Below are 24524 nucleotides of genomic sequence, written 5' to 3' on the forward strand. Positions count from 1 at the left end.
GGTACTCGACCTTTACAATCAGGCATTGGAGTACAATTCTATGTTTTAAACGAGGAAGATCGCAAACTTATAAATCCAAGAGTATGGGCAGGAAAGGGCAATAGAGGAATCCTCGATATTCCTCCACTACAAGTCACTTTAAAGGATACTCAACGAATTGTTAGACAGAAACAGTACCCGATTCCGATGGCTGGCCGAAAAGGTTTACAGCCCGTAATTGACCAGTTGATTCAGGACGGTATACTCGAACCCTGTATGTCTCCCTTTAATACCCCGATTTTACCAGTTCAAAAACCAGACGGCACCTACCGCCTAGTACAGGACTTGAGGGAGCTTAACAAATTCATTCTTGCCCGTCACCCGGTTGTACCCAACCCCTATACCATCATGAGTAAAATTGACCCCCATAATCAATGGTTTAGTGTCATTGATCTCAAGGATGCATTTTGGACTTGTCCATTAGCTACAGAGAGCAGACATGTTCGCCTTTGAATGGGAGAACCCCTTTACTGGCCGTAAAAACCAATACCGGTGGACTGTCCTTCCACAAGGCTTTACAGAATCGCCCAATTTATTTGGTCAAGTCCTAGAACAGGTATTAGATGAAGCTCCTCGGAGAGAAAATTGCCAACTCATACAGTACGTGGATGACTTGCTAATTACAGCAAGGACTTATGAATTAGCTAAAGATTTTACGGTAGCACTTTTACATTTTTTAGAGAAGAAAGGTCTGAGAGTCAGCGAGTCCAAACTACAATTTGTGCAATCCGAGGTCAAATACTTAGGACATCTAGTGAGTCAAGGAACCAGGAAAATTAGCCCAGAGAGAATAACTGGTATTATACAGATTCCCCCTCCCAAAAATGCCCAGGAACTCAGGAAATTCCTTGGGTTAGTGGGATTCTGTAGAATCTGGATGGAAAATTATTCTTCGGAAGCACGTCAGAGGCCATAAGACAGATCCACTGGTTGAAGCGATGCACTTCATTCATGCCAACCCCCAGGATGCATTTGTGAGGTATCTGGATGGGCACGAAGACACGGTGCCCTTACGAGCCCTAGCAAGGGCCAGAAACCCCGAGACTGTCTTGCCGGCTGGCGACCATGCCGCGGACCCGATGGTGCCACACTCAAGCACAGCCCTGGAGTCCGAATTGCCCAACCTGCAGCCGGACGTCCAGGCTCCTACCCCACCTGCAGTGGCGGAGGACTGCCCCCAGCACTTCAGGGGTCCACCACCAGCACCCCAAACCCCACAGTTCCAGCAGTGGACACTCCCCCATCGGCCCCTTCTTTTCCCCGGCGGTCCTGCATTGTTTCTGCTGTTGTATTGCCTCCGGGTTTTATTTATCACCGGTGGGTTCTTTTTTTAAAAAAAGGGGTGGGGGTCAATGTGGTGAGATGGCTGCATGTACTGGTTGGCCCACCCTCCGGGGGGGGGGGGTCTCCCTACCTTAGCTCCACCCTGGATCCTTCCCATGTGACCCCAGACTATAAAGGTCGAGTCCCCTCTCCTTCTCAATCATTTTCCTCGCCTAGACCCGGGTCGGAAGTTTTTTGCTTAATAAAGCCTATCGTTCCCCTCAGTCTTCTGTCTGCATCGTTATTCAGGGCCACCGAGAGCGCCCAACATACCCTCCATTGATTTTCTGCTGGTTCCCCCTGTTTTGCACAGTCAGTCATTATTTGTTTGCAGTTCTTTGTTTAGTGGGTCCAGTTTATTTGCACTGCCAATTAGTGGTAATCCTGCAGCACCCGCAAGGAATCTCAGGGTTGTATGTGATGCCATGTCTGTGCTCTGACAGGACACTTGAGATCTGAGCCCTGCTTGAAGGGATGAGCCAAATGTAGGCTCGGTTATGCATCGCTACCCCCTGACTTTCTCCAGCATTGTGCGTTTGCTTCAACCACACTTTCGCTCTGTCACTCCGAACCAGCCTTCAGCTGGTCCCACTGAGCAGCCGGGACGCGTCTCTCTCTCTCTCTCTCTCTCTGTGTTTCGGGACAGGGGTGCGAGTCCTCGAGCCGCTCCGGGCTTGGGCGCCCCGCTGGGCGAAGTGACCGGCAGGAGGCGCACACGGGGCGGCTGCACACACGGGCGGAGAAGGCGGCCGGCCGAGGTAAGGTCCTTGCTTTCTCGCCGAGCCGTTTGGGAAGCCGGTGCCGGTAGGGCAAGCGTGGATGTTGTTTATTTCCTACCGCAATTACCTGCAAACCCCAGCCCGGCGAGAGCAGACGCTTAACCCCCCCACCCCTTCCCCACTGTGTCTCCTTTGATTTGTTTGAATGGGTCTTTGTGCACCGTCCCCTCCCTTGCCCCGCTCCATTGATCTCACTAGTTTGCAGTCTGCGACTGGGCCTCATGCACCCTGCCCGCTGCATTCACCAGTTGCCGACAGCCCCCACCCCCAGCCTGATGACGGCCACTGCTGTGGGTCCATGCACTGGGAGAGAGGTTCGGCTGTTGCAGTCAGGCCCGCCCGCTCTTGGGATTGATTGCCAGGACTACAATTAAACGCTGCATCCTCCCCCAAAAGGGAAGGGGGGGGTGGGGTGGTGAAGAACACAGAGCATTCCATTTAAAGAATAACCAGAAATGCATTTGAAGCACCCAGTAAAATGGTGCTGGTGCAAGAGGAGCGTGTGCACCCCGCGCCCCCGCCGTTGCAACCCTGAGACCCAATCACTCGTGGGTCCACTGGCATTGCTGGGCTGGACCCCCTGGGTCCAGAGAGGAAGCCCTGATTCATCACTGGCGCAAGCGTCCAGTGGGTGGAGTGGAAATCCTAAGCAGCATTTGGCCTCAACTTCTGACTTTGAACTTGAATGGTTCAGGGAAACTCTGGTTTCGGCTTAGTGGGCTCTGGCCAGTGTTATATTTTTTCACACCCATGCAACCTGCCTTCCAACAATGAGTAATCCACCCACAGACAGGACCTCACTATACAAGCCCCTTTCGCACTTGCCAGTGATCCCTGGAATCGAACGCCAATCGTCTTTTAAAGTGGCAAGTGTGAAAGCAAAATCTGCTCAGCGCCGGCGTCCTCTCACGCTGGGGATTGCTGGCCTTGACCCCTGTACATTCCCCAGCGTCTGCGGACCAGGCAAGTGTGAAACGGGCAATTGCATTGCAGGCACTTCCGATTAAAGGTAGAACAGACCAAACGCCAGGGATAAACCCTTGCAAGTGTGAAAGCATTCAGTGTCCCAGTTAGGTGTGGTCTAGTGTGAAAGGCCAAACCCCTAGTCCTATCCTGGGGACACTGAACGGCCGAGTTCCTGGGATGCAAGTGTGAAAGGGGCTTGTCTTTTTCTTGCACTGTTTTATTTATAGTGAAAAGTGGTTTATATAAATGTTTACACTGTTGCTTTTGCAAAAGAAATTGAGTGGCATGTTCATGACACTAAATCCTGATTCTGATAACTGAGTAAGAAGGAATGGGAAGTTGGATAGTTATTGTGGAGGGAAAGCCGTGAAAGGGTAAAAGTGTAGCGTGTCGTGCTCGAGCGCAGTGGAAGACTGGAGGCAGCAGGCCGTGAGCTCGTTTAGCACAACTAATTTACTTTGAAGGTCGTGCTGCAGCTTTTAAGGCTGTCCGAAGCTTGCCCCCCCCGCGTCCCAGAACTCGCGTCACACTGACGCAAGCACGTATGTTCTCTTCCAGTCTGCCATCTTTGCCGCGGCTGACCGCGCATGACAAGCGGGGCCAGTTCGCCGCTCCATTCATGTGCGACGCCACAAGAGTGATTCACAACTTCATTTCCCCCAAATTATTCCTTTGAAGCACATTTCTTGTAGTTAGAAAATTAATCAGCTAACAACCTGTTGGCAGGAACAGGGCTGAGAGGGCTGGTGGTGCCTCTGTCGGGAAATGTGTGACTGGTTGCTGATGTTTTGTTATCTTTCTAAATGACAGTACTCAGAAAACATTGATCGGTATGAAATGGACTGGCGGCTTATTTTCACTCAGCAGGTCACACAGCTTCCATTGGATGCTGTTTTCTAGAAAGGAGCCTTTAACACAGACACCATCAATGTGAATAGTTCTATAATGTAAAAAAAAACACATTTAATTTAAGTATTCTATTACTTGGGACAGGCAGGAGTTGATGTGAAGCCTATCAATCCTTGGAGTTGTGCACCCTGGCTTCTTGTGACGTACCGTGGACACCCAACAGTTTGGAATAAGATGACTCTTGATTAGCAACGCTATCACAATAGTGAGAAAATCCTAAACCCGAACATCTGGATTAACTCGTAGAAATTTTTAACAGCAAAATTAATTTGATGTTGCTTTGATCTTTTATTTCTACTCACTGCCCACGTAGTTCGTAGATTCCCTGCAAAATTCCTCCGGTAATCTGTTCTGCCTAACCTCTTGTGTCCAGGCTTAGCACATTGGCAACCTTTGGCTTGGTCCTGCTCCAGATTTTGAGTGCAAAATCTAGATCAGCCACTATCAAAACTTTTTTTTTGAGGGCCATTGCCCCCTTGGGACTCTGCTCAAAGTTTATGGTCACTCTTCCCTGTGAAGCAGTCAAGTTTATTTGGATTCCACAGACTACAGAAGAAATATAAAAATATTTTATGATTTCAGACCATAAATGCAACTTCTTTATTTGATGTGTGATTTCAGTCTGTGTTCTCCCTTAAATGTGCTTGTTTTTCCCCCGCCCCCCCCCCCCGCCCCTATTGAGATTGGCTGCTCTGGATAATGCCTTCCAGTTGATACAAGAAAACCTGCCCTTTACAATGGGCTGATCAGTAATTGTACAGCATCGAGTCCACGCTGCTGAAGATCCAGCTGCACTGGGTGGGTCACGTCTCCAGAATGGAGGACCATCGCCTTCCCAAGATCGTGTTATATGGCGAGCTCTCCACTGGCCACCATGACAGAGGTGCACCAAAGAAAGGGTACAAGGACTGCCTAAAGAAATCTCTTGGTGCCTGCCACATTGACCACCGCCAGTGGGCTGATAACGCCTCAAACCGTGCATCTTGGCGCCTCACAGTTTGGCGGGCAGCAACCTCCTTTGAAGAAGACCGCAGAGCCCACCTCACTGACAAAAGGCAAAGGAGGAAAAACCCAACACCCAACCCCAACCAACCAATTTTCCCCTGCAACCACTGCAACCGTGTCTGTCTGTCCCGCATCGGACTTGTCAGCCACAAACGAGCCTGCAGCTGACGTGGACTTTTACCCCCTCCGTAAATCTTCGTCCGCGAAGCCAAGCCAAAGAAGAAGAGATGGGAATTACGATTCATGAGTAACATTAAGGCAAAAAACATTTTCGCAAGATTCTGCATGTTCTGGTGCGGGAGGTGGTACATGGTGGGGGGGGGGGGGGGGGGAAGGGGCAGCGATGACACCATGAGTTACCGCAGTGGGTGACAACAGCCCCAGTGACGCTACTGCTTCAACTATGGTTATGCCAGCTTTCAGCGTGCTATTTATTTTAAATGTCATTGACACTGGCAACATCCAAAATCAATGAAAATCAACAGAATCTGAGATGGGTTTATAAAAACCAAGATGGTAAAAACAGACTTTTCCACAAGTGCCGAATGAGAGGCGCGATTCTTCCTCCATTCGATGAGGCTTAAGTAGGGGCTTGTATGCACTCCCAATGGATGGCCTTGAGGATCTCAGTCCCTTTCCAAATGGTCATCTCCGAGTGAATATGGGCCAACCGTTTCCGGAAGCAAGTACGGATGTTATATTTCTTAAAGGGGCTGAGAGAACATCCTTGAATCCTTTTCTCTGTCCACCCAGCATTCTCAGAGTTTAGAATAAAACACTTTTTTTTCTTGAGCCTTGCACCAGATGTTAAGAGTTTAGCTTGTGTAACTTACCAAGTCATCCTCAATTTTTCTGGGAATACCGTCCCGATGTCCTTCACACTTAAAGTGCACGTGTGAAGTGTGGTTATATTGCAGGAAGTAATGCACCCAGTGAGTCAATCACCTACAACTATACAATTCTTTCTTTGGCTTGGCTTCGCGGACGAAGATTTATGGAGGGGGTAAATGTCCACGTCGGCTGCAGGCTTGTTTGTGGCTGACAAGTCCGATGCGGGACAGGCAGACACGGTTGCAGCGGCTGCAGGGGAAAATTGGTTGGTTGGGGTTGGGTGTTGGGTTTTTCCTCCTTTGCCTTTTGTAAGTGAGGTGGGCTCTGCGGTCTTCTTCAAAGGAGGTTGCTGCCCGCCGAACTGTGAGGCGCCAAGATGCACGGTTTGAGGCGATATCAGCCCACTGGCGGTGGTCAATGTGGCAGGCACCAAGAGATTTCTTTAGGCAGTCCTTGTACCTTTTCTTTGGTGCACCTCTGTCACGGTGGCCAGTGGAGAGCTCGCCATATAACACGATCTTGGGAAGGCGATGGTCCTCCATTCTGGAGACGTGACCCACCCAGCGCAGCTGGATCTTCAGCAGCGTGGACCCATATATCTCTGAATGTAATGGCAATAGTAATGAGATAAACAACTAGGAAAATTAAAATTACTCCTTTAAATTACAATATCATGCACACAGTCTAAATGTATTTACATCTACAGAGTTTCATGTAGTGAAAGTGAAAATTCGGTAAGAAAAAGGTAGAATTTGAAATAAAAACGTTTAAGATCTACATTAAACTTAGTTGATTTTAATGTTAAACTTTATTGTTACATGATATACATCATTAATGACCACAATATTGTAGTTAAAACACCAGAACATTTGAAAAAAGCAGCAACACTAAAATCACCAGCAGCAACAAAAACAACAGCGTGTCCAGACGAAACCACGGGATTTGAAGCGTCATTTTAATCGGGATATAATGACAGCTCTGACCGGAGCGCATTAGAAGGTTCAAAAAGTAAATAAGTGGTGAATATTAGCCTAGTACGTATATTGATGGATGTAAGCTGGTCTTATGAAAACTTTTTTGTTGTTAAAACTATTTCTGCTAAAACATGCACAAAAATTTTATAGAGAGTCATTTTGGTGTCACCCCCTCTGATGCTGTCACCCGATGTGGACACCGAGTATTGTTATCAGTCTGGGGTTTATTTTCCTCCCAATGGTACCACGTGAAGGTCTGTGGTGGTGTACACCTGCCAAATGACTGCATTACCCCTGGGGTGGTGGGTTGTGACTCATTTGGAGTTTCAGCAGTTTCACTTTGCTGGATCTGCTGAAGGTGAAGCTGATTTTATTTTTTGGTTCGTGTACGACAGTGGAGAGTGTGGTTGAGATGAACTGCTCTCAACAAGTTGGAGGCCAGTGATTGGTTGGCCGTTGCTTGGCATCTTCTTCATGGGTTTCGGGAGAGGAGTTAAATCCTGCGAACTCCAGCAGCATACCAGATGAGTATTTCAAAGAGCAGGGGAAATCCAGTACCTCCACTAACGGCATTAAAATGGTTTCTTCAGTTGTGATATCATGACTGGTTATGGTAACTTGCTGTGTCATGTTGATTGGTGACTGCTATGTTACAACACTATTTACACTTCAAAGACACTTTGTAGGTAGATAGCACTTTTGGAAAGAAGGCCATTAATGCAAATTCTTTCTTTGATGTGCAATCATAGATAGTGAGAGCATTTGATTTTTTTCTCAGTGATCCTGTGCTGTCTGTAAGAAGTTTGTACGTTCTCCCTGTATCTGCGTGGGTTTTCCCCAGGAGCTTCGGTTTCCTCCCTCCCTTCAAAACGTACCGGGATTGTAAGTCAATTGGGTGCTGGGTTTGTGGGCCGGAAGGGCCTGAATGTCTAAATTTAAAATTGTGCAAGAGGCCTCTGACCAATCATGAGGAACTGGACAGATGGCTAAGAGTCCCACTTTCTTTGGCTTTGCTCATTCGATCAGGACCAGTAACTGAAGTGGAAACCTTGTACCATAAGATATCCAACAGTACGCCATGACAGTACACCTGCATTCAACGTGAATAATTTAATTTGGGGACACAGCACGATAACAGGCCCTTCTGGCCCATGCCGTCCAAATATACCCATGTGACCCATGAACTTACTGATTGTATGCCTTTAGAACATAGGAGGAAATGGAAGCACCCAGAGGAAACACACAGGGAGAACGTGCAAACCCCTTACGGACAGCAGTGGATTCGAACCTGGGCACTGGCGCTATAATAGCGTTGAGTTAACCGGTGCTTCAGAATTTTAATGGAGTTTTTTAAAAAAAAATTCAGGAGAAAAACCAGCTGCTACCAGTGAAACTGACCACTTTTGTAACCCAGCTGGTTCCCACTTAACCTCTCAGGAAGCAGGCATGCCAGCCTTGCAATAGTTTGGCTGAAATATGTGCCTCGTCCCAACCCAACATGGTGACTTTCACTTGCTGTCAGAATTGCACTTGCCAGGTTCTCCAACTGGTATCCAGCTGCAAGTCTAAACTTTTAAGCCCAAATGATGTCTGTATCCTGCAAAGGAATAATAAAAAAAATAATCAGTGTACGTAGATGTTTCAGAGTGGTGGAGGATCCCTTTGAATCTGTTCTGAACATGTACAAGCTCATTACTTTAACAGGTGCAAGACTACATGTCCGTGCTAGTCCATGGTATAAGGCACGTTCTTAACCGTGCACCTGTGTTAGGCAAGCAGTTGAAGCCCTGACCCTGGCTGATGGTCCCTAGGCAGGACAGAAGGAAACAGGATTGATAAGTTTGCTGCAGTGTGAACTTTGGCATGTGATTCTGTGAATTACAATGCCGTAGAGTTTGGGGGATAAAATGAAAGGCAGCATTTTATTTCCTAAAGTTTGAACCATTTCTGGTCAGCGAGTCTAAGCCTGCTGCACTCTTCCCACTCCTGATTGGTCTAGGAGGGAACATTGCACAGCCTGCTGCAGATGACTTTAACCCCTCGTGTGCTGCCTTGACTTGGCCTGGATTAACCATTAAGCAAAAATAAGCACGCGCTTAGGGCACCGAGGGAAGGAGGGGGGTCACAGAGTATTTAGAGAGAGAGAGAGAGAGAGGGAGAGAGAGACGGAAGGGTCGTGGGGAAACCATTGTTGGGCTGTGCTTAGGGCATCAGTTGGCCTTAATCCGGCCCTGCACTAACCAGGAGTGGCATTTTGTGGCGAAACCCATTGGGGAAGAGTTGCCCTTTGGCAGTGCCTTGAGGTGACCAAGCCTTTTAAGATTTTGGAATATTGTTGATTAGTTTCCCAGCTGATCCAGAGCTAGAATTTGGAAATGTTTGGTGCCACCGTTCTTCAAGGCTTCAGTAAAGAAGGTGTGCTGTTTTCAGGGCAGGCTAACAAAATTCTGGTGATTAGTAAGGGATGGTTTAAGGTGGGATGTGAGTGGGAAGGAAAGGGTGAGAATTTCTGCTCTAGATCCAATTACTTCTGAAATATTTTGCTGGAGAAAAATTGTCATTGGCCCATTTCCTTTGGAGTTACGAAACCATGCACATGAGTCAATGAAGGACGATTAAAACAGTGGTTTTCAAACTTTTTCTTTCCACTCATATCCCACCTTAAGCAATCCCTTACTAATCACAGAGCACCAATGGCATGGGGAATACTTAAAGTGGTATGTGAGAGGAAAGAAAAAGGTTGAGAACCATTGTCCTACAGTCTTCTGTGTCAGATTATAGATATATTTTTGGGAGATAAATTGGGGAAGATTTTTAGTGTAGGCCACATACAAACACTTTAAAAGATATCTTATTTAAAATACTAGAGCTCTGCTCATGCTAGACAGATTGGCGGCAGGAGCCTTTGCAAAAGCTCTGGAGAGTGCCCAAGAGACCACTAATGAATTGTTGTTTAGAAAAAGGCAACAGATGAAAGAACTCATCAGAGCCACAGGCTGTCTGGAGTGGAACTTGCTGTTCTAAGAGGGTTATGTGGTTTTTCAAGCAGAGAGAGTAAAACAGACATTTTCCCTGTGAGAGAGAGAATTCAGTTCTGCAGTGTTACAGTCAGCAGCAGCATCTGGGACTGGAACAGGACAAGCTGGCAAGCTTGTGGAAAAACCCCATTTGGAAGATGGGTTGTGAGTGCTTAGTTCAGCCTGGTCAAAGCCCTTGTGGTTCATACAAGAGGAGAGGACTGGCTGCCTAATGTTTCACTTGAAATAAGAGAAACAAAAAGGAACTATGTAGTGATCTGAAAGAAAGAGGTTATCATCTGGAGAACCCTGATGGGGCAAGTTTCTTCAGCAAGACACTGAAGTGACTGATCGGATGAAATCAGTTTGTGTCCAATGAGCAACAAATCTCAATCTGAAAACTGACAAGAACCTTCCTGAGTGGTAACTATTTACCTTTCCAAGCACCAAAGCCTGATGAACATTATAAATGTTAAATTCTGTGCACAGTATAAGAATTGCCTGCAGCCAGTAAACTTGGAGGAATGAGAAGTGAGTTTGGACTGTGAATCAAAGAACACACATTACATACACATGCGCTTAGAATTAGAAGGGGGTTAAATTAGGTTAGTTAAGTCAATAGTGATAAGTTAAAATGTGATTCTGTTTTCACGTTTAAAGATAATTAAAAGCAGCTTTTGTTTAAGTAACCAAATATCTATTGGTCCAGGGTTTTTGGGGTCCTCTGGGCTCGTAACACTTCATTCAACATTGAGGAAGTGGTTCAGGTTTTGAAATGTATTTGTACAGGTACACAATCCTTTATCTGGACATCTAAAATCCAGAAAGTTCCAACAACCGGCATTTTTTTTCCTGGTGTTGGTACAGCAGAGGGAGAGAGAGAGAGACAGCAGCACAACTAGGGGGGGGGAGACGTCAAGGGTGGGGGAGGGAGAGAGACGGCAGCGCGACTCGAGGGGGGCGAGGGGGGAGGAGAGAGAGGGAGACAGGAGCACGACTCTGGTGGGCAGAGGAGAGAGAGACAGCAATGCGACTCGGACGGGAGGGAGGGACGGAAGCACGACTCAGGTGGGCAAGGGGGAGGAGAGAGAGAGAGAGAGATGGCAGCACAATTTGGGTGGGCTTAAATCTGGAACAGCTGGCTTTTATTCTGAAATCCGGAAAAATTGAAATTCGGAACACACTGTCCTCAAGGGTTCCGGATAAAGGATTATGTACCTGTACGTGATTTGTGTTGGGTATTTATGCACTCAGAGTGACTGCTCTCTCACTCATGAATGGAACTGACCCTTCCCTCATGAGGAGAAAGGAAGTATTACTTCTTTCTTTGCATCGACATTTTCACAGCTCTTTCTAACAGTGGTCCAAATGAAATGGTCGGTGGGGAATGGACTGCTACACCCGGGAAAGAAGCACTGGCGCGGAATTACTTTATGCAGGCAGAAAAAAAATGTAGCCCTTCATTGGCTTTCCAATGTTTGTTTCGAATAGTACCTAGACACAAGCTTGCGATACACCCCCTCTTAGTTACCATTTTAAAATACATTATTTATTGATTTTCAATTCGCATCACAATGATATTTTCAAGCAAACTTGACAAGTTTGTTGATAACAAGTATCAAACATGGTAGTTGTATACATGACAGTGCCTGCTACATTAGAGAACTACAGAATATCCTAAATCTACTCGTTTGTGGCTTCTCCCCTTTGCAGCCTTGCCTTTTGTTGTCTGAAAGCCGTCTTCTCCGGTTCCCCCTCTTCAAAGTATCCTGCATATCTCTCCTCCTCCAAGAGATGCATCCCTTCTACTCTGGGTCACTGACCTATGTCGTCCAATCATCATCTTGGAACCCCAAGAAAATGGGCTTCCATGGAACATCCCTTCCCCCCCCCCCCCCCCCACTCCCCAACATGCTAGAAAAATGCAAGTTATTTTGTTTGTGTCCTGTAGAATGCCTTTGACTGTTGACTCCCACTCCTCTGACTCCTGGTGCTGTATGATCTCCATACGAGAACTGGATGTTGAGTGTCGATAGATCAGCACAGGAGTGGGCTGAGGCAGTTCAGTAGATATTCACCATCAAGGCTCCCAAATAAGAGAGAGCCTTGGATCGTCATTGGAAAAGGCCCTGTGGCTTTGATTTGATAAGGAACCAGGCACTTTCACAGTTGATGAATTTGCTTGAAGATTGTGGCTCATGGTGAAAGTAAACCTGATGGACAATTGTCAAACATGAAAGTAGCATCAAATATTCTGGCTGCGCAGTCCCGATAGGGACACCTCATGCTCTTCATTACTGTGAGTTTTCAGTACTGTGCTCCAAGCGGTTACAATTGATATTTATTCGTTGCCGTTTGTGCCATTTGAGGCCTTTTCACACCACCGTGTAAAATGGGGATGCCTGGGAAAAATTTTCCGGGAACTGGCGGTGTGAAGATGTCAGCCCGGGGAAGTTGACCGGGTTTGCGGCCGTACCTAATTTCCCTGGGCCACCCTCTCCCTGAGGTCTGAATTGGCAAGTGGCAGAGCAGGGGAAGCGTCGTGACGTCAGCGCTCGCGTGCTTCATCACCATTCACGTGCCCTTGCCATCGTGCCATCCTTTCAGCCTTTAAGCTTGCCACCCACAATTTGCCTTCAACAAATCAATTAATTCCACTATTTTCCTCTTGCGTTCAAATTCTACAATGTAAAATTTCACAGTATGGTTTTCAAGCCTAAAAATAACGTGAAGGTCCAACTGGGCTGACACTGGTTGCCTTAAATTATACAGCTCTGACCTTCTGCAACAATAATTGATTTTCTTATGATTTTAAAGAATTTTGGTCACCTGCTCACATTTGCCCAATATTTACATGCAAGAAGCAGTTCATTTTCATTCACTTTACTGTCCTTCAAGAAGAGCTTACTCAGTAAGTTGCGCAAGAGTTTTCAGACTGTAAGTGACTATTTTCTATTTAAATAGCTGTGTATCCTTATCTTGGACTTTGCTCTGTGTGTGTGTACACACACACACATTTGCACATATAAATAGAGATATACAGGCACATGCGCACATATGTACACACGGTGTTCTGACTTCCAGTAGGACGCTGTGAGTGCGTTAAGCTGGGGACATCCTCCCCCCCAAAGATGCCGGGGAGGGCCAATTACAGGGAATTTGGACTGCAGTGAGAAAGGACTGGGAGATCCTGCCGTCCCACGAATTTCACCTGGTTCCAAGGAGGCTCACCACTTGCCCCTGTGATTGTAACAACCACTCCCTCCTCCTTCATTCCTTGATCTTCTGTTCCTTGGTCAGCAGAGATAAATAGTCAGGGAAGAAACCATGCAATTCCATTCAGAATAAACTTCCTTTTTTTTTGAAATAAGATTTCGTTGTCCTGAAAGTTGTTGTTTGCAGCAGCAGGATTGGGCTCTACAGGTGCAATATCGCTATAAATTGCTGTCAATGCAAGACTTACAAAAGAAATAAGTAGTGCAAAAATGAGAAGAAAGCAAGGTGGTCTCTCTAAGTTCATTATCTGTTCAGAAATCTGATGGCGGAGGGTAAGAAGCTGTTTTTGTAATGTTGAATGCGTGTATTTGGGCCCCTGTATCTCCCACCTGATGGCAGCAATGAGAAAAGGGCATGGCCTTGAGTATAGAAGCTGCTTTCTGAAGCTGCTTTCAGGTGGAATCGCCTGGAGAATGCAGCTCCGGAGCAGGCTGCAAGTGTCTGCGAAGGGATGTTCAGGTGGCAGTGCTGAAGGAGGTGTTCTGCCACCTGAAAGGTCTGAAGCGGGGAGAGGGGCCACAGAGCAAATGCTGGCTCCTGGGTCCGGGCAGGGGCAGCAGTCTGACAGCTCATCTCCCCGCTGCCTGACAGCCCCCTCCCCGCAGCCTGAAGCCTCCTGGTGCAGGACTGTGGGACTGGGGTGTCTGGTGGGGGAGTACTGGGTTGGGGTGGCCGGTGGGGGAGTATGGGGCTGGGGCGGCCGGAGAGAGAATGCGGGGCAGGAGCGGCCAGCGAGGTAGTACGGGGCGTCTGGCAGGCAAGTACGGGGCAGGGGCGGTCGGCGGGGGAGTACAGGGCTGGGGCGGCCAGCTGGGGAGTATGTAGCTAGGGCGGCCAGTGGGGGAGTATGGGGCAGCGGGGGCCGGCGGGGGGAGTATGTGGCTGGGGCGGCCGGCAGGGGAGTACAAGGCTAGGGCGGCCATCCCCAAGAATCATGACTTATTGAAAGTTCTCACCTTTTAAATTTAGCGGGATTTTGTGTGCGCCCGTAAGCCATGTACTCCCCCGCCGGCCACCCCATCCCCGTACTCCCCCGCTGGCCACCCCAGCCCCGTAGTCCCCCATCTGCCATCTCAGCCCCGTAGTCTCATGCTGGGGGACTGTCAGGCAGCGGGGAGGGTAGGTGTCTGGAGCGGGGAGGGTAGGCGTCGACAGCAAGGAGGGTAGGCGTCTGCAGCAGGGAGGGTAGGTTTCGGCAGTGGGGCTGTCAGCGGGTCTCCAGCTGACTGTCAACAACCTGCCCACTGATAGGTACCTAAAAGCTGTTATCAGCTTTGCCTGAGGTGCTTTCAGATGCAACTGGGGATTCTTGGAGCAGGATATTATTATCTATAGGAGAAGGGGCAGGTAAACTTTCTGGCCAGGTTCTCCACTTTCAGGTGGCTACCCGAAAGCCGCATAGGAGTACAATAGGCTGCTTTACAGTTGGGTATTGAGGTCACCTGAAAGTGGCTTGAGACACCGCCTCTTGAAGATGCCCTTAATGGCGTGATGTTCATGAGGGTGTTCGCCAAGTTCACAACTCCCTGTCGCCTCTTTCTGTCCTGTTCACTGACACCTCAATATCACTTAAAATCACTTCCTTGCTAACGGCCACAAGGACAACTTGTCCCTGCCCACGCTTTTCAGTATAAAATGGGTATCTGAGTAGACCCCAGCCAAGTTTTGGTTTCTTCTGCTAACTACATTTTAAAAAAATTTGCGTTACGGGGCGTGCCACGTGATGACGTGGGGTTTGACTGATAATCCCTGTTCTCCTCAAAAAAGTTGAGAAAAAGACAAAAAAGGTTTTAAAAGTTGCTGAAAATATATGAAAGAGCTGTCTGAAGACACATGGAAGACATCAACAATGCCACCAAAGAAGGATAAAGGACTTGGTACAAGTGACCAAGCAAGCAAAGGAAAATAAGTTGACCTTAAAAAAGGATCCTGGAGCTACCCATGAGGTAGTATCCAAAGGAGAGAGGCCAGAAGCCGGGGAAACCTTGGACACTGCTGCATAAGGTCTCCCCCAACCATGGTCACCGACATCGGGCATGTGCAGAGCACAAAAAAGAGATGGAGGAAATTTTAAAGAAAGATTCTGGAAAAAACCCACAGCTCCAGTGATCAAGGAGAAGACCTGGAAAAGCAAAGGAAAGAACAAGAGCGACCTAGAATCAAGAAAAAAGTAGAGAAAGGTGCAGAAGCTTCTTTATCTTCTGGTGAATTAAAGCAGATGTTAGATTTTTTTTCGACAATCCATGGAAGTGTTAACAGATGAAGTAAGGAATAATGGTGAGAAGATGGAATGATTAATGTAACAGGTGGACACTAGATTTGAAATAGTGGATGAAAAAATTAAAGATCAAATGAAAGCAGAAGCAGCTGCTAAGTATGATCAGTTAACGCAAAAGATAGACGTTTTGGAAAATTTCAGTAGGCTGAATAACATCAAGATTGTTGGACTTAAAGAAGGGGACGAAGGTCAAGACTTTAAAAAAAAATCTGCAACGGTGGATACCAGAATCTGGGTCAGGCTGCATTTCAAGGAGATTTGGAGATAGAACGAGCCCATAGGGCACTGAGACCTAAACCTCAGCCTGACCAAAGGTCCCATCCAATACTTGTCAGATTCCTTCAATCTGAAGTAAGTGAGAAGATATTGGAGCTGACAGCGAAACAAACTAAAGAAAGACAATCACCTTTGATTTATAATGGAATTAAGATTTTTTTTGTATCCAGATATAAGTTTTGAATTGTTTAAAAAGAGAAAGGAGTTTAATCCGGTTAAAGATGTGTTAAGGAAAAAAGGCTATGCCTTTGTTTTGAGATATCCAGCTGTACTGAAAGTATTAGTCCCAGGAGGGAGGAATAGATTTTTTACTGAGCCTAATGAAACAAAGGTATATGCCGATTCATTGCCTGTTAAAGATCAGCAGATGGTTGTAGACACTTGAATTTGTTATATAACTGAAGAGGTTTTGCTGTAACTGAAAATACATTGCATTTTGAGAGAGTTATAAAGGGGAGGAAGGTTTAACCTATATTGTGTGTGATCTAATAGACTGGATAAGATTAATGGATTAAAGGGTCTATTGATAAGCTTATAATAAGCTATGGTATGATGTTTCGAGTGAGTTAGTGGGGAATGTGATGCTGACCACTATGCTATCATGGGCAATAATGCGACCAGTTTTGCATCCATTATAGATCAGGGTGATAGAGATGCTTTAACATCATGCGCCTATGGAGTTTTTCCATATCTTTCTTCTTTTTTTCTTCCTTTCTTTTCTTTTTTTGTTTTTTTTTTAGCTTGGACTGTTTATAGATGTAAGATATATGGGGGGGAGTTGGGTAGGATAGGGAGATGGAGGGGGATGCTGGAGGGATATAGGTTTTAATTTTGATGTCTAATGGCAGGAAAATTGTCATTTATTAGTATTAATATTAATGGAATTCAGAATCTGATAAAGAGAAAAAGGTTATTGAATTATATGAAAAAAAATCAAAGTAGATTTGGCTTTTATACAGGAAACTCGTTGAACAGAAATAGAACATATGAAATTAAAGAGAGACTGGGTAGGGGAGGTATTCTCTTTTTCATTTAATTCTAAAGCTAGAGCAGTAGCGATATTAATAAACAAAAGTCTACCAATTGAAATAATGGATGTAAAGACTGATAAAATGGGGAGGTATGTGATGATAAATTGCAAAATATATTCGAATATTAGACTTTGATGAATATATATGCACCAAATACAGATGATGGAAAATTTATACAAGATATTTTTATGCAGTTAGCTAATGCAAAAAGGAAAATAATTATGGGAGAAGACTTTAATTTTACCTTTGATTCCAAGTTGAATAGATCAGGAGGAATCATGGTTAAAAATAAGGTGACAAAGGAAGTGAAACATTTTATGAATGAAATGAAATGTTGATAGTTGCAGGAAGATGCATCCTGATATTAGGTATTATTCATTTTATTCTTATAGGCATAAGACATATTCTCGTATAGACATAATTTTTAATCACTTCTCAGCTCCCAACAAGAGTTCATAGTATTAAATATCAAGCGAGGATATTGTCTGACCATTCACTTTTAGTTATGTCAGTTTTACTGAAAGAGGAGCAAAATATAGGTTATAGATGGAGGTTTAATGCAGCATTGCTGAAAAGGAAAGATTTTTGTGATTTTATAAGGCAACAGGTAAAATTTTAATTGTCCTGAATGAACATTCTGTAACTATCATGGTATGGGATTCTTTGAAGGCTTATTTAAGAGGACAAATAATAAGTTATATGGCTAAGGTTTTAAAAAAAAGAATATATGTCTGAAGTTGATTCTTTGGAAAAAGGAAATAATAAAGATAAAAAAAAGAATTGCAAAACCGAGGGAATAATGAACAAAGGAAAATGTTGGATTTAAAGAAATTGAAGCTCAATGCAATACAAACATATAGAGAGGGATATAAGTCGAACCTGGCAAAAATATTACAAATTGGGAGATAGAGCATATAAAGTTTTAGCATGGCGATTGAAGACTGAACAAGTATTGAGAACAATAGTAGCTGTAAAAGAAGAATCAGGTCATCTTACTTATAAAACACAAGGTGTTAACGATGTGTTTATGAAATTCTATAAGAATTTATAGAAATCAATATCTTTAAAGGATGGGGATAAAATAGACGAGTATTTGTCCAAAATCACTTTACTACAGTTAAGCATAGAAGAGAAGACAGAATTAACAAATCCATTTACAGTTCAGAATTATATGATATATTGATGTTTTACCAAACAATAAGGCTCCATGGGAGGATGGTTTTTCTCCGGAGTTTTATAAAGAATTTAAAGAGTTATTAATTCTGATATTTATGGGATTGTTAGATCAAATGGAAGATCTTTGGGACTTACCTGAGTCATTTAAAACTGCGTTAATAAGTTATTCCAAAAGAAGGGAAGGACCCTTTGCTTCCATCTTCATATAGACCAATTTCATTATTGAATACTGATTATAAAATTTTGTCCAATTTAATAGCTAATATATTAGCTAAATGTTTACTTAAATTGATTAATATGGACCAAACAGGTTTTATTAAAAATAGAAGATCAGCTGATAATATTGTTAGATTTTTAAGTTTAATAGATATGGCTCAGAAAAGAAAAATACCATTAGTGTCCTTAGCTTTAGATGCAGAAAAGGCATTTGATAGATTAGAATGGGATTATTTATTTAAAGTACTGAAGGCTTTTGGAATTCCAACAAACTTTATAAATTGGATATAATTCTCCAAAGGCTAAGGTGATTACAAATAGGCAAAATCTTTTTTGTTGGAAAGATCATCTAGACAAGGATGTCCATTATCTCCTTTGTTATTTTCATTAGCTATAGAACCTTTAGCTGAGGTGATTAGAAGTGATTGTGAGATTGAGGGCTTTAAATACATGATATAGAACATAAAATTAGTCTTTTTGCAGATGATGTAATTTTATATCTTACAAACCCTGAAAGCTCATTACAAAAAGTAAATGATTGGTTGGCGGAGTATGGGTTAGTATCAGGTTACAAAGTAAATATTGATAAAAGTGAAGTGATGCCAATGTTTGAGATAGACTATGTTCAAGTTAAGAAAAGGACAAAATTTAAATGGCAGACTGGTGCAATTAAATATTTAGGAATTAATGTTGATAAGAATTTAAATAATTTATTTCAATTAAAATACACACCTTTATTGAGAAAAATTAAAGATTTATTAAGATGGAAAGATTTGCCAATTTCTTTAATAGGAAGGATTAATTGTGTAAAGCTGAATATTTTTCCTAGAATTCAATACCTTTTTCAATCTTTACCAATTTTTGTACCAGTAATGTTTTTTTTCAGGATTTAAATAAAAGTGTAAAAAGATTTATTTAGAGGGATAAAATGCCTTGGATGACATTGGCCATCAATTGCCTAATTTTAAAAAGTATGACAGAGCAGCTCAACTTAGATTTTTCTCTTCTTGTTATCAGATCAATGAAAAGATTGCAAGGGTGCAAATTGAAATGAGTAAAATAGGAGAAACCAATTCTGAACACATTTGATATAAATGGCATGAAGGATTATTAAAAGGAAAATCAGATACACCAATTTTGTAGCATATACTCAAAGTATGGCATGGAGTACATATAGAAAGAGGAATGAAGAATTATCAGTTGGCTAAAGTGATATTAAATCAAAATCCTTTAATTCTTTTTATGGTTAATGATTGTTATTTCGATGTTTAGTATAATTGTGGAATAAAAAAATAAGGGATTGTTTTTTGGGATCCGCTTTTTTCACTTTTGACCAATTGAAAGATAAGTGCTAGAGAAACTCAGCAGGTCACGCAGCGTCCACAGATAGTAAAGGGTAACCAATGATTCGGGCCCAGGTCCTTCGTCAGGTCTATGACCTGCTGAGTTTCTCCAGCACGTTTGTACATTGCACTTGATCCCAGCATCAATTGTTAACGGGATTCTGAGAGATCCCAACTGAGGAAAACAAACAACAGTTACACTCGTATGTTTCCTCTCACCTTGTTTAAAGATCTCATGACCTGAAATTTTTGAGTACAATATATGGAGTATGTGTTTTTTGTCTTCTACCTCTGTTCCTCCATTGTTTGAGCCTGGAAACAGGAGTTAAATATAAATGTGCAGTCCCTTCCTCCTGGAACACCTGAGGTCAGTTCAAGTCTTCCTGAGTTTGGAAACTTGCTGTACATAAATTGATTCTTAAATTTACCAAGTTGAGATGCCAATTTACCACAGAGGTGGAAAGGGTGAGTGAATTTAAGTTCTTGGGAATCACTATCTCTGAGGATGTTTCCTGGAGCCAACCTACTAATGGCATCGTGAAGAAAGCACGTCAGTGCCTCTACTTCCTCAGGAGTTTGCAGAGGTTTGGTATTACACCAGGAATCCTGTCAAATTTCTACAGAGGTGTGGTGGAAGGTGTGCTGACCGGCTGCTTCACGGTCTGGTATGGGGACACCAATATGACTGAGTGTAAAGCCCTCCAAAAGGTAATGGACAAAGCCCAGGACACCACAGGCAAAACCCTATCGAGAACGTCGGAGGGCAGCAGCAATCATCAAAGACCCTCACCACCCAGCACACGCTCTGTTCTCAATGTTGCCATCAGCAAAGAGATAGAGGTACTAGAAGACTCACCCCACCAGGATCAGGAACAGCTGCTCCCTCTCCACCATCAGACTCCTCAACAACAAACTCAATCAGAGTCTCATTTAAGGACTCTTTAATTGCACTTAATTGTTTTTCTTTTCTCCTCCCTATATTGCGCAGTCATTTGTTTACATGTGTACAGTTTCTTTGCACTACCAATTAGTGGTAATTCTGCTGTGCCTGCAGGAAAACGAATCTCAGGGTTGTATGTGATGTCACGTATGTCCTCTGACAATAAACCTGAAATCTTGATCGATGGTGTTTCAATGGTATTAGTTTCTATTCTTAAATAGGAATTGTCTAAATTTAGACATACAGTGCAGAAATGGGCCATTTTGCCCACGAGTCCGTGCCGCTCAATTTACACCCAATTAACCTACACATCTAGTGTGTTTTGAATGGTGGACGGGAACCGGAGCCCCCGGGAAAACCCACGCAGACACGGGAAGAGCGTTCAAACTCCTTTGCAGACAGTGTGGGATTTGAAGCCTGGTCCGGTCGTGCTACCCCAACTTGTACTGATAAAAGTATTGATGGTCAAAAGTCAGAATGTGCATCTGAAAGGACACATGCTAGTCCAGAGCAGTTCTTCTCTGAGAATATAACTGTTGACACTGAATGACTACTCTCCACTGCAACAGGAGCATCTCCAGCACATCAGTAGGAATATGTCAGATTGCTGGTGCTTCAGATCTACAGGGTCTTTACCTGTTGTAGCTGTTCTCTAAATCATTTGGGTGATGGGTGGTCTCAGTTCCGAGCCTCAAGTACATAATCCTGCTGATGTAGCACTGAGAGAGTGGAGGTGGTGTCTTTCAGGGAGCATGAAAAATTGTTTGACAGTATTTTTGCAACAGTCATTATTATCATTGCAGTGTTAATCTCCCAGTCGTAGATTGTGAATAACTGGATTATACATGGTTACCATATTGGCATGTTTTATGGCTTGCATCTCCTGGGGTGAACTTGTCAACTTGGTTGTCTGGTGAAACAAAACTCCTTGGTTTGCTGATGAATACTTTTTTTTTGGCTCAGGATTGAGTTCAAGTAAATACACCAAGCTGGAGAAACTCAGCAGGTCAAACCGCATCCTTTATGTAGCAAAGATAAATAACTCCTTCCCCTCCCCCCACCATTTCGTTCAGGTGCCTGCTGACATTTTGCTCATACCTTGAAGAAGGGCTCAAGCCCTGAAATGTTGGTGATGTATCTTTGCTGGATAAAGGGCGCTGTTTGACCCGCTGAGTTTCTCCAGTGTCATGTTTCTACTTCGATCGTGGTGTCTGCAGACACTTCATCTCCTGACCAGCTCCACAAAGGAATTGAACTCATTCTTTATCTGGTAATGCTGGTGAAAGAACCGCTGAAAACAAATTGTCTGCTCCAAATTTGCCTGCATTGAAACAAAGATGAAAGCCAACCTGTTGTCTGCAAATTCATTTGAGACAGCTTCAAGTTGTAAGGCATGCTATGCACGTGTCGGTTTGTCCCTCCATCCATTAGCAGTGTGGAAAATTTTAAGTCAGGCCCTCTTTAACAAGGTCATCAGCAGGAGTGCAATCCTTTGTAGTTGGCCTGCTGCCTTTTTTATAAGTGCTCTGTCTTGAGAGTCAGGCAAGGGGGATGGCTGGTCTGCCCTGTTTATTTTCAGTGTTATGACCATTGCAATCATCCAGTCACTGTGCGGTGGCTGTGGTTTTATGCCTCATTATTGCTTCCCTGACTCTGCTTGTTGTCAATGCTAGTCTGTCAAGCAGCCAGAATCACATTGTTAGCATGTGATGTGATGTTTTCAGCTTCACATTGTCTTGTGTACCTGCAGACAATGGTTCATTGAAAGGCAACAACAATTCTGAAAGAAAAATGGGGAAATAATTATATTAGTAAACAGAAATCAAGATAAAAATAGTCTGTTTTAAATTTAGCCCACTGTTTCTGGTCTGCTTATTTCAAAGAGATGTGGAAAATATGGAGTAACAGATTTGAAAGGTCACAGTGCTAATTCTGAAGTAAAAAGTACTGCAGCTCAGTTTGAAAACGATCATCTAGAGCACTCATGTCAAACTCTGGCCTGATATAATTATATTTGGCCCTCAAGATCATTTCAAAAATGTATTAGAGGTGGCCCGCTGGCCGCCGCGCCAGTATAGCGCATGCACAGTAATACAACAAATCCCAGAATGCATTGGCGTCAGCCCGCTAATCGCTCCCACCTCCTCTGTTTACGTTGCAGGGTCTCACCGTGGACTCTGGTTTTGGGGCCTGGCCGGTGTCAGGGGAAACCAAGGCCGCTTCCCAGTGCCCGGAACCGGAGGCCTTGGGCCTGACCTCGCCAAGACCGTTGCTCACTCCCCCTCCCTGCCGCAGGCCGACCCGCGACTCACGGTGACGGGGCCGCTGATCCGCCGAGATGCTGCCCTGCAGCGAGAGCCAATGCCCCCGCACTGTCGTTGTCCAACCCGATCGCCCGCAAACCCCGCCCTCTCGCACACAGGCCTGAGTAAGGATTATGAACTTTAATCTCAGGATAAAACGATCTTCCAATAGTTTCATGTCACAGTGATAAATAGATTCCTGGTTAAAAATGGTCCTGCACCTGGATACAAGCTCATTAGGCATAAAACTTGAAAAGTGTGTAAATCAAAGGATATCTGTACCAATGGAAAAAGGGCATGACAAATAACCCTGCTAGAGTTCATGCCCACAATCAGTCACCCATTTGATTGTTTCAGGAATCATGTTATTCTCCCACATTCTCAATAGCCCTCAGATTTTACTATTCGACAGCACACTAGCAACATTTGACAAATCCTCTATAGAGAAATATTATTTATTGAATATTTTATTTCTCATTTGTTAATGCTCTGGAAAGAGTTTATCCAAAACTATTATTAAACATTTATTTTAATAAGAAAAAGTTTAACATTACATATGTTGAAAGAAGAGAAAACATGCAGATGTTGTTGAAAATTTTCAATAAATATTTAGTTCGGCCCTCGACTTAGTCCAAGTTTTTAATTTTGGCCCTCCGTGAATTTGAGTTTGACACCCCTGATCTAGAGGAAATGTTCTCCACACCCCCCCGCCCCCCCACCCCCGCTCTATGGGCCATTATAATTAAAGCTCACATTCAACAATTAGACCGGTGGACTGTGTGGCTTCCATAATGGGATGTATGTGTAACTTGTTCCATTCAAAGATCCAGCTCTGGATGACTGGGCCCAGTTGCTTCTCAGCAATGTTTCAATCACTTGATCTTGTGGTATTTAAGTTTGTCTCTCCCGATACACTTGTATGTCTAGTAAAATACAAAAATTTGTCGACACTGTGGTTGAAGTATAAACACAGTGCTGGAGAAACTCAGCAGGCAAAATAATTTAGCCTTTATGTAGCAAAGGTAAAATTACATCACCGACATTTTGAGCTTGAACCCTTCATCAAGATGTGAGGAAAAATGTCAGCGGGCGTCCGAATGAAAAAGTTTGGGGGGGGAAGCGTGGCTTTCTCTACATCGGAGACAAGGAAATTGTTTCGCTGAGCACCTTCGCCTTATCTGTACCAGTGACAGACACCTCCCAGTAGCCAACCATTTCATTTCTGTGTCACACACCCATACTCAGATATCTGTCCATGGCCTCATGTACTATCCCACCAGGACCACCTGTAAATTGGAGGAACCAATTTTCTGTCTGGGCGTTCTCCAGCCAGATGGCATTAACATGGATTTTTCCAGTTTCTGCTAACCTTCTCTTCTCTTCCCCACCCCACTTCTCTTCCCCCCCCTCTATCCTTTCTCCCCCTGGTCACTGCTGTCCCCTCCCTTCCTTCTCCAACTACTACCTCCTGCCTTTGCGACCACCCCTCCGTCCCCCACTCCTTTGTTCAGACGCCTGCCGACAATTTTTCCATACCTTGATGAAGGGCTCAAGCCTGAAATGTTGGTGATGTATTTTTACCTTTGCTACATAAAGGACATTGTTTGATCTGCCAAGTTTCTCCAGCATTGTGGTTTTACTTTTACGCTTGTATGTCTGTATGCTTGTGATGTCGGTGGCCTTGATCTCTCATTGCCAGCGTCACCAAGGACCCACAAGCCATCAGCTCAGCTTAAATCATGGCTTAAGACAGCACCTGGCTGACCTTCAAAATAGATTGTTCCTGTTGATCCCAATGTTAATTCTTTTGGAGTGCGCCCACCTATGCCAAGGACAGCATTC

The 24524-nt window shown here is 44.2% G+C and overlaps 1 protein-coding gene across 5 annotated transcripts in view; it reads left to right on the plus strand.

Moving 5' to 3' along the window:
• Positions 1–24524, plus strand: part of elmo1 (engulfment and cell motility 1 (ced-12 homolog, C. elegans)) — a 339660-nt gene that overhangs the window by 51922 nt on the left and 263214 nt on the right. For 2 of the 5 annotated variants that reach the window (XM_069907387.1, XM_069907371.1), the window contains exon 1: positions 2014–2120. The exons of 1 other annotated variant lie outside the window; for it this stretch is intronic. The gene's annotated coding sequence lies outside the window, so the exon portion shown is untranslated. Of the gene's footprint in view, positions 1–2010; positions 2121–24524 lie in introns of those variants that run through there. 2 more of the 5 variants (XM_069907390.1, XM_069907389.1) reach the window with 2 other exon arrangements.

This window comes from Narcine bancroftii, chromosome 1 (assembly GCF_036971445.1).
Source record: "Narcine bancroftii isolate sNarBan1 chromosome 1, sNarBan1.hap1, whole genome shotgun sequence".
NCBI classification, from domain to species: domain Eukaryota; kingdom Metazoa; phylum Chordata; class Chondrichthyes; order Torpediniformes; family Narcinidae; genus Narcine; species Narcine bancroftii.